The 15,963-nt window shown below is 40.5% G+C and overlaps 1 protein-coding gene and 1 pseudogene across 3 annotated transcripts in view; both read left to right on the top strand.

The window, feature by feature from the left end:
• The window catches only part of LOC146471465 (uncharacterized), a 28,572-nt gene extending 26,401 nt beyond the window's left edge, over positions 1-2,171 (top strand). Inside the window, exon 16 of one of the 2 annotated variants that reach the window (XM_085119942.1) lies at positions 184-2,171. The gene's annotated coding sequence lies outside the window, so the exon portion shown is untranslated. The remainder of the gene's footprint in view (positions 1-183) is intronic. The other variant, XM_085119941.1, reaches the window with a different exon arrangement.
• A 4,360-nt stretch (positions 2,172-6,531) lies between these two features.
• On the top strand, positions 6,532-12,217 carry LOC146471464 (uncharacterized; annotated as a pseudogene). The gene is made up of 3 exons (XR_014866657.1): positions 6,532-7,058; positions 9,844-10,437; positions 11,094-12,217. The product of XR_014866657.1 is annotated as an uncharacterized LOC146471464 (transcript).
• Positions 12,218-15,963: the final 3,746 nt, after the last annotated feature.

Here is a 15,963-nt window from a genome sequence, read left to right as displayed (position 1 = left end):
CGAATAGGTAATTTACCGAAACGATCCGTTGGGTGCCCCTGCCGAGTGTCTGCTACATGCCTGTCTTTCCGTCCGTCCGTTCCTCTGTCTGTCTGTCTCTCTTCCTGCCTGTCTTTAAATTAATTATTTATTTGCTTACTTATTTACTTACTTATGTATTTATCTCTTTATTTTTGTAGGCAGGATTAGATCCCGTTGCAGACGTGGTGACGTGAAAGTGTGTTACATTTGTAGTGTTAGTAAGGTGTGGCTCTAGAAAACTTGAAAATAACAGACATTACTCGCGTATTTAGGGGTTTAGCAGTATTTTGATTTTGTTGTCAATTTTCATGCGGTTAAATACTTTTCTTCAAGAAATTTAAATGAACGCTTCTTTCCGTTTCAGCTGCGTTAATTTTGTGGAGGGTTAATAAACGTTGAGCGTTAATTTCCACTTCGTCAACTCTTTTTTTTTTTTACTTTACTTTTTTTACTTCAACTTTCGAGCTCTCATAAGTGTACTATCGACCGTCCTTTTAGTATGCTAGCCTACATGTACGTCTGAAAGAACTTAAATATACGAGGCATCAGCTCTTCGTTGTTTTACCTTATTTTAGTTTCTCTTTCATGTTTCATTATCTGCACTTTTTACTCTCAATTTGTGTTAATTTCAAATACCTTAATACATTGCTATCCTGAAGAACAACAACATATTGACCGCTTTCCGCTGAATCTACAGAAACGTAATTAAACATGCAAAAAGGAATGATAACACTAAAATTCTTTAGTCTTTCTGACAGAGAGTAGATGAGATGACTTAATTTGCTAAGTTCACGTACTTGGCTTGTGTGTTTTGAAGTTATCGATTGTGTTTCCTCTTGTATGGTAAATATGATGTTGTAACCGACAAGAGTGAGAAGTAGTCTATCTCAACCTTTTACTCTCATTTTGTGTTAATTTCAAATACCTTAATACATTGCTGTAATGACGTACAACAATATATTAACCGCATTTCGCTGAATCTACAGAAACGTAATTCAACATGCAAAAAGGAATGATAATACTAAAATTCTTTAGTCTTACTGACAGAGAGTAGATGAGATGACTTAATTTGCTAAGTTCACGTACTTGGCTTGTGTGTTTTGAAGTTGTCTCTCGTGTTTCCTTTTGTATGGTAAATGCTAAGTTTTACTGATGATTTTGTAACCGACAAGAGTGAGAAGCAGTCTGACCTCTTTAAAGGCATCACTGTGCTTCTTCACGTGGCAAACAAAAAATTACAAACTCGAGTTGGAAAACTATAAACAGAAAACGCTTTCTTTCACACGTCAAACCTTCACAAACATTATAAACTAAAGAAATAGCAACATAGCGTCTCTTGGCACGTCCCATATACATGGATTATTTTGAATTTCTTCGATGAACTTGAACGAAGCTGTTCTCTCGTCTTAATTCAGTCTCCCTTTCGTGCAGTTAGTCACAAATGACGTTACATCACGTGAAATAAAAGAGCGCGACATTACATTCGATTGGTTAAAAGAGAGCAGCTTGAGTTAGACAGTTCTTCGCACGCCGTCAAACATACGTTTACCAACAGAAAAGGAAAATGTCAAGAGAATTTTCCAACTCTTGTTGCAAACTTCGCAAATTTCAACTCGAATTTGCCAACTTTTGTTTGCCATTTGAAAGCGCCTTAATAGAAAGATTTAGAATTACCTTTGAGGCAAAAGGCAAACGGTAGAAATGCCGTGTTTACGGCTACATTTGCCGCTCGCTGTTTTCAGTTTATCCGTAAAAATGAGCAATTTTGGGTTAGCATCAAAAGCCAAAATTGTTTTGCATTATTCTCATCTATGTGCTCATTTTCTTTTTTCAAGCAGACATAAACACGAATCTCAAATTTACCGTTTGCCGCAATGGCGAGTCTAAATCTCTCTATTATCGACACCCATGAGACCAAAGCAGATTATCCATATGGTGGATGTGTTTATATTACCGAGGAAGAGTTAGGATCTGAATTGTGATCCTGGGTCCCAGTGAACCACCCGTTATGACAAGCTATCCATATTAGCAGTAACTGTGGTGTCAATATTAAGCAAGGGTCTCGACTGTTGAGTCAAAATATATATATTCATATTGCGTGCTAAGTCAAGAAGTGTAATCACCGTTAACTCGAATAAACATGTTTTGGTATTTTTAAGTACATCGTATTTTTTTATGCATCTTATTGTTAACTTTTGATTCGTGTAAGTTCTAAAAGTTCTAAAAGAGTACAAATGATGGCAGAGAGAATTAACTCTGCAGTGTGGATGTTTAAGTGCCAAAGAGAACCCACCAATTTCCTACTGAGCGTTTACTTAGCCCTAGTAAGGAAATGGGAAACTACAGGAGGCGAAATCTCCGCCGCTCGGCAAGCATCGAATCACGATTGATCAGTACAAAGTACGACTGGTGTATCCTTAATCTCGCAAAAACTCGCCATTCAGTGCAGAAATTTAGATGAATCCTAAATACAAAATAGAACGCTCTGTCTATACGTTGTACGAAATCCTATTTTGTTGGTCCGCCAATAACGTATTGTCGTTGCTCGTGCAAATGGCCTGGCCTCGTAACTCGGTATTAGACTCGGATTGGTTCCATAATTCTTAAGAAAAACATACAACAAATGGCAGAAACAACAGCCCCTGAGTTTGCTTAGCAAAATAATTGAGAACGAAGCTAGCTTATTCTGCAGACAGTTAATGGGTACGGAGTTTCTAAAGAAACTGTGGTGCTGTGTCGGTGGGGAGTGAAATCCAATACAATTAAGTTTCGCTTTTTAAGCCGAGTTGATAAGGTAATTTGGCCACTGTAAAGAGATTCAAGGGCTGACGTTTCGAGCGCTAACCTTCGCCATTCGTTCTGGCGAAGGGCTTAACCCGGCTAGTTTTGAATTTCCTTACCAAGTCAGTTGATGACACCAAAAAAGTTCGTTTTTATTCCACAGACACACGACTATATATCATTTAATATCGGCAACGAAGGCTTACTATAAGCAAAACGCATTCTTTGTATTGTGAAGCGTTCTTCGTTTTAAGAAATTACTTGTGTGTGCGATAGCACAACATGAATATTCAGGTTGGAAAAGAACCGGGCATTTTGTGAAATATTTAAACCGTGGTGATTTAAAAGAAAAAAGAAAGACTGCCAAAGAGGTATATGCTGTCTTTTCTTCTGTCAAAGCTTTAAACTTAAATTACAAAACTGAATAAAAATAAAAGTCCTGTCTTACTATCGCCTAATTTCGATTCAGGGTGGATTTCTGCCGCTGATGTACAACACAACATGGTAAATGGACAGCCAACTGTTTAAGCATTACTGGCAATCTCTTTGCTATAAGACTCAAAAGATACATTTTAATTTAGGCTTGAGTGAAAGAGAAAAAGTTGTCTCATTTGCTCAGGAAAGTATATTTTGCTCCTTGCCACATGAAGCACTGAGATATTTATCACCTGCAGCCATTTGGTATCAGTTTTCTATTCTATTCTTTTACCAGCAATTTGCAATAAACGTTACTAAATACATGTAATTCAGTTTTGTCTCTTGTTTGGATTTCCTGACCTTTTGCAAAATTTCTCACCTGGATATGTGTAAGCCAGACGTGCAGTTGATTGCTTGCAAGACTTTTGGGTGACGTAAGCAAAGGGAGAAAAGCTAAGACCAAACCGAAGGATGGTGTTTAGCTTGCGTCAGTCTTACTGAAACCCTTTCAAGCTACCGACATTACTAATATGCGACGTAAGGTTTGCCCAATTTTCGCCGAGTAGCTTAGTTATCCATGTTACTTTGTCACAGTGATTTCAGAGCGTGCCTTCGTCCAAATGCCTAAGTAAGGTGACTACAATTTTAATTTACCTGACTTGACCTAGAGAATACAAAACTGCAGAGAATATACTGTATCACACCAGGGATGTAGTTAAGAAAAATCTCAGCAGGCTTATTAATAAACTCAGCCGGCTCTTTTGGACCGTGGACCTTTAGGGCCTCTTCACATGAGCCTTTTCGACCGAGCTGGCTCGGTTTCAGAGATCTCGCCTCGCCACTCTTTTCTTTACAAAAATTTCGATGTGTTCATATGAGAAGGCGGGCAGGTCTGGTTATCGAGATCTCGGTTTTTGCGACCGAGATCTCGGTAACCGAACACTCCACCCCGGATACCAGGACTGTCCGTGACGAAACATTTTCAACTGCAAATAGCTTGTAAGGTCGCTGACAAGTCGGAACGCGGTTCCACGGGTATTTGGGGGGCCTTTTGGATATTTTTTTATCTCGGTAACTGAGATTAAATTTTTTCCATATGAACAGGAGACAAAATTCGTCCCGCCTACCGGACCAGCCCAGTTACCGGAGGCCCTTAAAATGAGCCTCAAGTCAAAAGTCAAAAATCTCAGATAACAGTGGGGGGAGCCAGCTGGAGAATTGGGTGGAAGGGGAGGGAGTAGGGTTAGTGATATTTGAAAGGGTTCATGTATAGAATAATTTATGATTATTATTACAAAATACAGTGGGACCTCAATTTAACGAAGTGCCAGGGAACGATCACACTTAATTAGTGCCATGCTCCTTCATGAAAAACGAGGTTTGCTTCTCAATTGATGAATCAGAGAATTAACCCTGCAGTGTCACTTGTAGGCAATAAGTGCTAAGTGAACCCATGAATTTCCTACTGAGCGTTAACCCTAGTAAGGAAATGTGAGGTCTCACAAGGCAAAGGTAAAAAATCTTTGACACTTAGCACTACAACTTGCACTGAAGAGTTAATTCTCTGATCCATCATTTGTATCATTAGTGCAAGCGGCACAACATTCATTGTTTCCCAACTGATTTCCAGTGGAAAATACCATCCCATTTGATCTATAACCAGAACCGGTTTTATGATACAAATGGAAAGAAGTCCCTAGTTATGACATTACAGGGTCCTCCGGCCTGAAAAGGGATGAAGGTGAGTGCGTTTGGCACTCTAGCTTTCCCGACCATTCATGACACAGTATGTTAATTAGTAACACCCTGGAAAAGAAACCAAATGTAAAATCTATAAAATCAAGAACCGTACTTCTATTCGCTTGACGTGAAGAGAAAAAGCCTAAATTTCTTTCCATGTGCATGTCACACCTTATCACCATGTTTGACTGCATGTGACAACGCTTATAGCCACTTTTTCAAAATTATGGATCAAAATTATGGGTCACCAAGGGTCATTAGGTTATAGATTTGTGCAAGAGACTCTCTAGTTCTAAAGTATTAAGTCTAACGGGAGAGTTACTAAAGGCCGAAGAAAGAGAAATACCCATAAATTTAAGAGACAGCATTTTAGCCGAGTTCACGGATGGATCCAAACATCTTGGCTGAAACATCAAAATATTTACTTCTAAAACCAAGCATTCACCAACAAAACTTCCCAGATAAAAGACGAAATGATAAAGTTCACAAAAAATACCCGCTTACCTTAGTTTACTCTCTCGATTGCAGAGAAACAGCAGCTGGAAATTACCGACATTTGCCACGTGTCCGAACGACGGGCCGCCATTTTGCAAATTGTGAGACCGCAAAGGATTGTGCAGGTACATTCTTCTCTCCTCTGGGGTTTTGAACTGTGAAATATCGGCTTGATTTCCTGGAGAAACGTAAAGAACAAAGGTTCTTGATTTCAATAACCTTTTAATAATGTAACCTCCTGAGGTAAATAAGCTGATCATGAGCTGCTTCTTCGATTTACAAATAAACAGTAACTAAGGTTCAAAGGTAATACGGCAAGTAGTCAGTGGTACACCTACGGCTTGATACCATGTTTGGTTTCACTAGTAATTCGCTGGTAAAACAGAGAGGCGCCAGTATCCATTTGAACACCATTACAAGTACCCACTCAGGAGGACGATTTGTCAGACTGGAAGCTATTGTACGCAGGTACTTTTTAATACAGCTGGGAGGTAGCCTGCATATAACAAGCGCTAATTGAGCCGAGCTGGAAGAGAGAGACATTAAGCGCTTAATGTCTCTCTCTTTCCGCTCGGCTCAATAAGCGCCTGTTATGCAGGCTAGCTGGAAGGAGACTGACAATGCAAAGTTTCACGGTATTGCCTAAAGAAACAACACCATGGTAGACAGACAACAACGCCGAATTCTCGTTGAAGATACAATACTGTACATAACCAATAACTAATCGTTACTCTAATATAAAGCTAAAGTGTCTATAAACTTTTCGTAATTTCAAAATCGAAATGAGTACTGGGTAAACTTGCAGGCAGAACTTTACTAAGCTTAGGCCCCTCAACACAGATTTGCCGTAACGGAGAGGGAGGGGGGGGGGGGGGGGGAGAAAGAGGGGGAGTATAACTGAATATTCAGAGATCTTTAGAGGCATGGCCATCACCTTTGTCAGAAAAATCGGGAGTCGACGTAGGTCGAGGGGGGAGGGGTGGGGAGTATAACTGAAAATTCAGAGATCTTTAGAGGCATCGCCATCAAGTTGTCAGAAACATCGGGAGTTGGGGTACGACGCAATGTTCAGACTGATTTCAAAAAGCATCAAGCTGCAGTTGTTTGAAAGCACTCAACGCTCACACTGACGTTTTAAATTAACATAGCCGAGGTTTCAAATGCTTTTGAAAGCTAGTTTCATGTAACAGTTTAAAGGTTACAGAATAATCAATCATGCTGATTAGTGATAACTTCGTTTGCAAGACAGCCAATGAAATGATAAGCTAAAGGTCAAGGAGGCTAGAAACTGGATCAATTCGGCACGTACGTACTTTCTAACGAACAAACAAAGCTGACTTTCTTTCAGACCAGTTGGTTTCTTACAATGGAGAGATCAAAGAAAAGCGCGGTCTCAAACACCATGATGTATTCAACAGTATTTCTTTCCTTTGCCGTTTGTTTCGCGGGGTTGATTCACGTTGAGATCGAGCTTCACGCTCATCGACAAATGCTTCGAGTCTTGAATCAACAAAGAGAGGAAAATACAGAGTTACGGGCCGCACTACGTGGCGAAACGATGGATTCTCCGTCGAAGATATCGCACAGTGACTCGCGTAAAGCTGGTGAGTGGCTGTACATATTCTGTTGTATTGTCATGTTGTAGTTAGGCTAATATCTTGCAACAGGGCCAGGTTTGCGCTTATATCCTTGTCGGGGACATCCAACAGAAACACAAAAATAATTCGTGTTTCCCTGATGTGGAAATGTCGAGTCAATTTTCGTTGTATAAGGAAATGATTTTCTTAGTTTCGTTTTCGGAGAGATATAATTGTCATTTAGAGCCTGTTAAAGGCAGCTAGACAGCTCAACATTCGAGGAAAATTCGTTTTTTGAAATTCCATGCAACTAAGGCATCCATCACTGATGAATTTCTGAAATTTAGAATACGAATAGTCTCTTGGAGATTTCGTAAAGCGAACGGAACACGTAAGCGCGCGCGAAAATTGTCTCCTGCGAGGAGATGCAACGAGACGCGTGTTTCGCTCGTTTAACCCTCCATAAGAAAAATAAAGGACACTCGTGCTCTAGAAGAATCCTAACAGTTTAAATGGGGTTAGTTATCACAATTATTTCTTTTAAAGGTCTAAAACAATTTAAGAAAGCAAGATGATCACTTGTCGCACCCTGTCGCACCTCATTGACAAGTTCAAATCTAAGCTTGTCTCAAGCCGTCTTCTTCTACGCCGAAAGAGTGACCGACGAACGATGGAATCCCACAAAAACGGACTTTGAGAAAGATTAGTTCAAATCTAGTAATGCCCAATAGCTTTGACATGGACGCACTAGTCTCCTGTAGAAACTGAAAGTAGAATTTAAAGTGAAAAACCACCTTGCACTGCATCTGACAACCGTGAGTGCAGGCGGTATCACAGAAACGCGCTGTTAATAGCAGTTTTAATGAACGTACTGGTTACCGATCCAATCCGTTTTACAGCATAATCAATAACAGTATTTTATTTGTTAAGAATAATACTGTGGAAACATATATTGCTGAGAATCTTAATTTCAAAGAGGCGCACTTTGCATGCTGTAGTATTCACGTCCACACGCAAAACTTAGCGGAACCAAAGCCTCTAGGTCTCGCCGCCATGTACGCGCCGGGTGAAATCGTCAAAGCAATCTGTTACATCATGATGTAGCTATGGATTACTTCAACATTTTGAACGATACTGATATAGGCACGGTTTCAAATTTATAAAAAACAGAAGATACTACTACGTGACGCAAAACTGAATTGAAAATGCATGTTACGGGCTCAGTTACTCCCGATTTACTCATGAAACATTCATGCTCGCTTGATTTTTTCAATTTTTTGGATAACAGCTCTAAGAAACGATGTCAGTGTTACACCGATGGAATTAAGCTTAAGCGCTTTCCAGAATGCTAGTCCTAAAGTGCGTCAAAAAACAAAACAAACAAACAAACAAACAAACAAACAAAAATAAGCAGACAAACAAAGGACGGTGTCGGAAGTGGAACGTTTCGAGCTCTCACCACTTACAATATTCATTTGTGGTGCCGTTGAAACTTTACGTCTACCCCAGGACCCTTCGATCAATTATCACTGTAGAAATTGATCGACAGTGATAAACAACAGGACCTAACCGATAAGCGTAATCGTAAGCGAACCCCTCTCTTCCGCGAAGGCCTCTTTCGCTCGAGTGGAGACAAATGAAGAACTGGGGAGAAAGTGAAATAACGATAAAAGCAAACAATAAGCAAGGAACCGCACAACGAAAATGCTGCAGGTATACGCAGGATCTGTAAAAGATCTTATCAGCCAAAAATATAAATGACTTAAATTTCTGCAAGGCTGATCGGACTGCGTAAAAAACTTAACACGACAGCGACATGATAGAGACCAAACGACCGCGCGGTGAGGAAAGGGGGGCTCTTCCCGTCGTCTCCCGCGCCCCCTTTAATTTTTCTTCGCGTTTCCTTTCTTTTTTATGAAGGGGCCTCCGCGGACGTAGAGAGTAAGAGAAGTGGTACCTTTTCGCTAACGTCAAATACCCCTTAGAGTAGCGATAAAAGATATTAAGTGACTTCTTCCTGAGAAGAGCAAAATATAATCAGATTTTGAGGGATTTCTCCAAAATATACTTAAAGAACTTGAAAAAATTAGCCATTTTTTTCGAGTTGCAATCTATTTCAATCTTGGCCATCCGCAGCCAAAGATAATTAACACTAGTTTCTATGCATTAGTAGGGTTATTGTTAACAAAACTGAAACATTACTTTAACAATTCTGTAGATACAAAAATTTTTATTCGCCATTCAAAGTGACATCACAAAGTGGTGACACTGCCCAAGGACGATGTCGTAGACGGTGCTTTTCGCTTCAAAGGTATCAGTACGTTTTGTGACTATGGGAGAAAAGGAGATCTTAGCATGGACTACTGGTACCAAACAAAAAAAAACTGGGGGTAACCATACATTTTTCAAAGATAAGTAAGCTTCGATTTGGGAAAGCTGTGCCATGCAATGCTGTATATAATTAAATAATTAACGCTTTTTAGAATTATTGTTGCTTAATTATCTCTGAAATACCCCCCATTTTTTCTTTTTGGATTCCCATAGCCCTTGCCAAGAGTTGCTTTTTGCGAATAGCCATTAACTGCCCCAAAATACCTTTGTGGCGTTTGCTACAGTCCGCCCCTAGCCTCTCAACCACCTTGCTACGTTTCGTACCCAAAAATTGTCAGCCTAATCTCTGCTGGTCCCATGTAAACCCATGTCGTGCTCGGCGAGAAAATGTAATCTAAAACGAAGAACGCGTAACACGGTAATTATCTTCAGAAGTATTACATTTTATTTGAAGAGCGGTAAACGGCAATGTCTCTTGCAGAAACACGTGTTCGCCGTAAACGCAACTTAGAAGATACAAACAAGAAATCAAATGACAGCAAAACCACCATTCGTGAGGACATCATCAAGAAAGAAATAGAAGAAGCGCTGAGTAGGCTGGCCTGCAAAGCGCACTGCCCAAAAAGCATCAGGGGACGGCGAGGCAAGCCTGGTCACAGAGGGCCTCCCGGCAGACATGGTTCGCAAGGGCCTCGGGGACTACAGGGACCAAAAGGAGATAAGGGCGATGAAGGAGATGAGGGACCTCCGGGACCTAGAGGGGATCAGGGCCCTCAAGGACCCAAGGGCGATCCTGGTGAAACCATTTCAGCCCCTTCTATTGTGTCATCTCCGTTGTCGATTGTGGTGAACGAAACAGGTGCAGCCTCATTTCACTGCGAAGTTACAGGAAATCCAGAACCTGAGGTCACGTGGCTGAAACAGAACTCAAGTATTTTTGCAGACAAACGAATAGTGATGTCACGTGAGGCTCTGAAGATACCAGAGGTGACGTCACAAGACGGTGGGATGTACACGTGCAAGGCAATGAATATCCTTGGTGTGGTGACATCATCAGCCACATTAACTGTCCAAGGTAAGGAACGTGTTGTTATATCGTAACTTTTACTGTTGTTGTCTTTTTTTTTTGGGGGGGGGGGGGGGGGGGCGAAGACTACTTTATTTTTTGAGATAAAAACGGGGGGTCGATTAGCCTTTTTCGTTTCACTCATAAATCTTGCCCCGGTTTGTGAAGCGCGGTGTTGACCCCATATAAAGAGTGAGTCTGTTTTTGGTTTCCTCTTTGCGCCGACAGGGCTTCTCCTGTTTTCAATTCCCGTTTAATCGAAGTCAACATTTCTATTTATAATCCGAAGGCCACACTTTTTTTTTCATGGTAAGGCTGTTGTTCTTTCCTCATAAAAAAATATATATATATTTTCTTATTTCTTTGTTCTTGGGATAACATGTACAAGAGATTTTGCAAGTTAATTAAGATTGGACTGCAACAATTATAAAAAAAACCATACTTTTGTCGTTTTAGAGATTTTTGGACATAGCAGCACGGTCTTTTCAAAGATTTAACAACATGTAGCTTTGGTGTTGAAAATAAAATCGCCATACGATTACAGCAATTTGACATTTCGCTTAAAATTGCCGCTTAAAAGCGCTGCAAAAATCACCATAAAAACGATAAATTTCTCGATTCTGTTTTGTTTTACTTACATGACATTAACTGTTTGTTAACTTTAGTCAGCCCCCTGATCACACGAAAGCCGCCCTCCTCAATCATCGTTGAAGAAGGACAAAACATGAGCCTGCTCTGCGAAGCTACTGGCCAGCCCACTCCAACGATCAAGTGGCGTAAAGCGTTTAGTCACGTGTCTAAAGAGAGAACCACTGTAGTCGATGGGAAGCTGGCTATTTTTAATGTAACAAAAACAGATGGTGGAGCATACGAATGCACAGCAAAGAATCTCCTTGGACAGAACTCTGCCGTAGCACAAGTTTTGGTAATGGACAGGCTCAAATTTACCCTAACCCCTCCCCTGAAGATCATTGCTTTTGAGAACAGCATCTTCAAGCTAAATTGCGCAGTTCTCGGTAATAAAGAGATCACTTGGAAAAAATCGGGACAACATTTCCCTGTTCCAAGTTATCCAAATGGAACTTTGCTTGTAAAGAACGTTTCTCCGAGAGATGCTGGGTCTTATACATGTGTGGCAAGAAATCTTCAGCGTTCCATTGAGACGACATCTGTTGTTGAAGTGCGCAAGGCCGTGTCCTGCAGCAGCATAAAGACAGGCTACAGTGCAAGTCCTTCTGGCAATTACATTATTGACCCTGATGGCAAAGGAGGGGTGACTCCATTCAGTGTGTATTGTGATATGCGTGACAAGGGCGGAGTTGGCGTGACGGTCATCAGTCACGACAGTGAGAGTAGAACCCATGTTGGTAGCATTTCTGGATGTCTTAGTTCAGGCTGTTACCGCAAAGATGTGACTTACACCGGCGTCAGTACCACTCAACTAGCGGCGCTAACTCGGGTGTCACAGAACTGTGAACAGTTTATCAAGTATGAGTGCAATCCGGAATCGCCGTTTATTGAGAGAGGCTATGCTTGGTGGGTATCACGTGACGGGAGACGAATGGACCACTGGGGTGGAGCTACTGGTCATCATAAAATATGCGCATGCGGACTAACAAACACATGCACTACGGGAAGTAGCAGAGAGTGCAGGGTTGGAGCGAGGACAGTGGTTCTCTGACAGACAAATCAGCTCTGCCTGTTTCACAAATCAGACTGGGAGACTTGAGTAACTCGGTTGAGGAAGGTTATCACACGTTAGGGAAACTCAAATGTTATGGTTAGGCTTAAGTGATTAACTTAGCAACTCTCGACAAATGTCTTCGCGACACGCAGTTAAAAAGATGCTAATAATTAGTTAAAATCACCCTGACCCCTGATAGTGTTTCAGTCCGGACCGTTGTCACTTGTCTTGGTTTGCCCACCTGAAGTATGAATTTAATAGGCAACATTTATCAGGACTTTTGTCAGGAATATAGTTTCGTCCCTGCTCAATCTTTTTCAAAAAACAGACCTTATTCTTTCAAATCATCGCTATGTGGAACATATTATTCCTTATTCTTAACAAGGAAGAGATACAATACCTATCCTTGCTTTCTCAGCCAGCTCCGACGGAGGGTAACAACTCTTTTTCCAAGACCATGTTTCCAAATGTTGCGATTTATTGTTACTAGAATACCCTTATTCCTTAGAACATCTAAAAGGCGACGACAAAGGCGTCTTGTGTGCAATTTTGTGAGAAAAAAAAAATCAAATTTTAAGAGTCAAGGTCAAAATTAAGGTCAAAATTACCAAAAACTAATACACAATTTTTTACGTGCTCCGAGTGACGACGAAAATAATTTTTTTCCCATTTAGCAACAAAAATTTTGAACTGTACATGAATAAAAAAAATAACCTTTATTTACCCTCGGAAGTGTTTATAGCACAAGTGCTAGTGGGGCCGAGCATTAAACTTCACAAACCAATAATTTAAATTGAACATAACATGGTTAAAACTCCCATCTGGCAGGAGGCAGACCAGCTGGCTTTGACAAGCGTGGCCGAGGAGTTGAACTCGGGTCTACCGTGAAACAACTCCAGCTAGCGGTCAGAGCGGGACTTGAACCCCCGGACCTCCGGATTTCAAATCCGGCGCCCTACTCTCCGTAGAGGAAGGAGATGAATGCCGCCACACAAAGACACTCGTTCACAGTAACAGCATGCAAAGTTTGATACAAAACAACCTAGTGATCGATTGTATTTCAGCTGGCTAGCAACTGGCTCTCTACAAGAGAGGCAGGGCATAGTTGGCCAAATTCCCTACAAAAGGGTTTATTCTACTCTTATACCCAGAAATTTCCGCTCCAACAACTGGTAATATCCTTGGCAATGTACAATGTGAGTGGTTACTGGAAGTCGCTTGATTTCTTTACAAGGCACCATTTAGGCACGGACTTTCAACACTCTTCTGGAGGGGCGAGTGTGCGTCAGCTTAACTACATCTCGACATTTTTCACAAAAGCTTTCGTGCATCGCTTAAAAGAGTGAAAACATCTGAATGGGCGATGACCTACAACATAATTTTATTCTCTTTGGTACTTTATTCACATATTACTGTCATGAGAAAGGCTTCAACTTTAGAGCAATATCTGTTTGACAAAAATAAAACTATCAATTCTTACAAATACACTTAAAACAACTAATCCGTACAAAACAGTCGCTCTTTATCATTTTGTTACTAATTTTAAAAACATTTTTTATAGTTCTAATAACTGTCTTTTATAAAACTACTAGTAAAAACTTTTCTTTCAAAAACAACTTAGATAAACGCTGTTTATGTAAAATTTCTCAAACTCCTTTAATTTTTGGAGATATTACATCAAGCGTGAGAGAGTGATTTTCACCAAGAACATCTAACACGAGAAAAGAGTTGAAAACCGAAGCTTAACGAATTTTATGGGTACGAAATTCGATCCGCTGGTTATAGAATTGAACATTTGAAGAGAATCCTCTTATCTCTACAAACCGTGTTTTTTTTTTCAATAATAATACGCGTATTTCTAACTCTATAAAAATTTTCCTTTGATTTCAATTGTGTATAAGATTTAGTTGCGAACATGACTTGGTCAATATAAAGTATCTTACATAGCGGGCTGTAACCTTACGCAAACTTTCCATTTAAAGCGACGAGTTAATTTAGCGATTTCTCCTCCAACGATTTGACGACTAACAGTTCAAGCGATTTTCAGTTATCTTTAGAAAAAGGGTTTGTCACTTTCTGAAAGCGTATGAATTTACCGAGTTCGTAACTAGGAATTAATGTATGGCGTTAGGGACCTTAAGCAGAGACAACGACGGCGCCAACGAAAATGAGACTTAAAAACGACGTTCGGGCTGATTTCTACTCATTTAGTTTGTGTAATGTGGTCGAACTGTCCAGGAACTAACGTCGTAGGGGCGGCTCTAAAGTTTAGAAAGGGAAAGGAAAATTAATCATCATCCGTTCACGTTCTCCATAAAACCTTGAATGTGGTCATGTCACGTCGTTGTTTTGCAGAGGACGACCAAGAAATGTACCAAAGTTTATAACGCACGTGCGGAGCGAGCGTTTTTCTAATTAAAACTATTGTTTTCTAACGTTCTCGTTGCCGTCGACTCGTCGTCGTCGCTGCTTAAGGTCCCTAATATACTAGGGCCGAGACGCCGTACATCTCTTTGTGCAAGAGACTTTCTATTTCTAAAGTATTAAGTCTAATGATCGGGAGAGTTACTCAAGGAGAAAGAAAAATAAGCATAAATTTATGTACAGCATTTTACCCGAGGTCACGGATGGAACAAAACATCTTGACTGAAACATCAAAATATTTACTTCTAAAACCAAGTATTCGCCAACAAAGCTGCCCAGATAAAAGACGAAATGATAAAGTTGACAAAAATAGCCTGCTTACCTTAGTTTAACCTCTCGATTGCGGAGAAACAGCGGCTGAAAATTACCGAAATTTGCCACGTGTCCGAACGACGGCCGCCATTTTGCAAATTGCGAGGCCGCAAAGGATTGTCTAGGTACATCCACCCTCCTCTGGGGTTATGCTCAGACAATGTTGAACTGTGAAATCTCGGCTTGATTTCCTGGAGAAACTCGTAAAGAACAAAGGTTCTTGATTTCATTTACCTTTTAATAACGTAACCTCCTTAAGTAAATAAGCTGATCATGAGTTGGTTCTTCGATTTACAAATAAACAGTAACTAAGGTTAAAGGTAATACGGCAAGTAGTTAGTGGTACACCTATGGCTGGATACAGGAAGAGGAAGAACGCGGTGTATGGACAGAGTGACCACAGGATTAGCAAAGTGGGTTTTCGAACAAGCTATGCCCGTGTAAACGAACAGAGGGAAGTTTGCAGATGGAAAAACATCGCAGAAAAAGGGCTGAAAAACTAAGCAATGGTCTTCTACGTGTTGTTCGCACCCATAAAGACTGGGAAGAGGTGTTGGTGGAATCTGTTGACAATCAGGATGATGCAAAGTTCATCCTTGATTTGGTAGGGTTGTTTAAAGAAAACATTGCTCGTGAGTATCCAGTTCAAATAACTGTGATAAAGAATTTAGTTGGAAAGTTAAAAAGCAAAAACAATCACAGGTACCTAGATATTGTAAAAGACATTAGTTCATTGCACAAAAACAGGCTTGGTGAAAGAAATTACAGTATTATGGCTGACATTTTTGGCCTTTGTGGTAAGACAACTGCTAGTTTGAATAGCGGAAGTAACAAATTGTATCCAGGCTTGAATGAGGCTGCTTTGGAACAAGCATGTGATGTTTACTCAAATATGCCAGTGATCGAATGTAGTGACGAAGCACGAGCTTTGCGTTTTTTGGGGCCCCGGAAAAGCATTGATGGTGGTGTTGAACTTGTTGGAAGATGTTTTGATCCTTCAGTAGAGAACTGGGGTCATCAGTGCTTGCGAATTCCAAGGAAAAGTGGAAATGGGGACTTAGATGACTTTTGTGCGTTGAAAACTTTGATCTGATTTAGTCAGCAATTCTTTGTTG

This window comes from Pavona decussata, unplaced genomic scaffold (genome assembly GCF_977016875.1).
Source record: "Pavona decussata unplaced genomic scaffold, jaPavDecu1.1 SCAFFOLD_102, whole genome shotgun sequence".
NCBI lineage: Eukaryota > Metazoa > Cnidaria > Anthozoa > Scleractinia > Agariciidae > Pavona > Pavona decussata.
The sequence above is the reverse complement of the archived record's forward strand: the minus strand, read 5'-3'. Positions and strand labels throughout refer to the sequence as shown.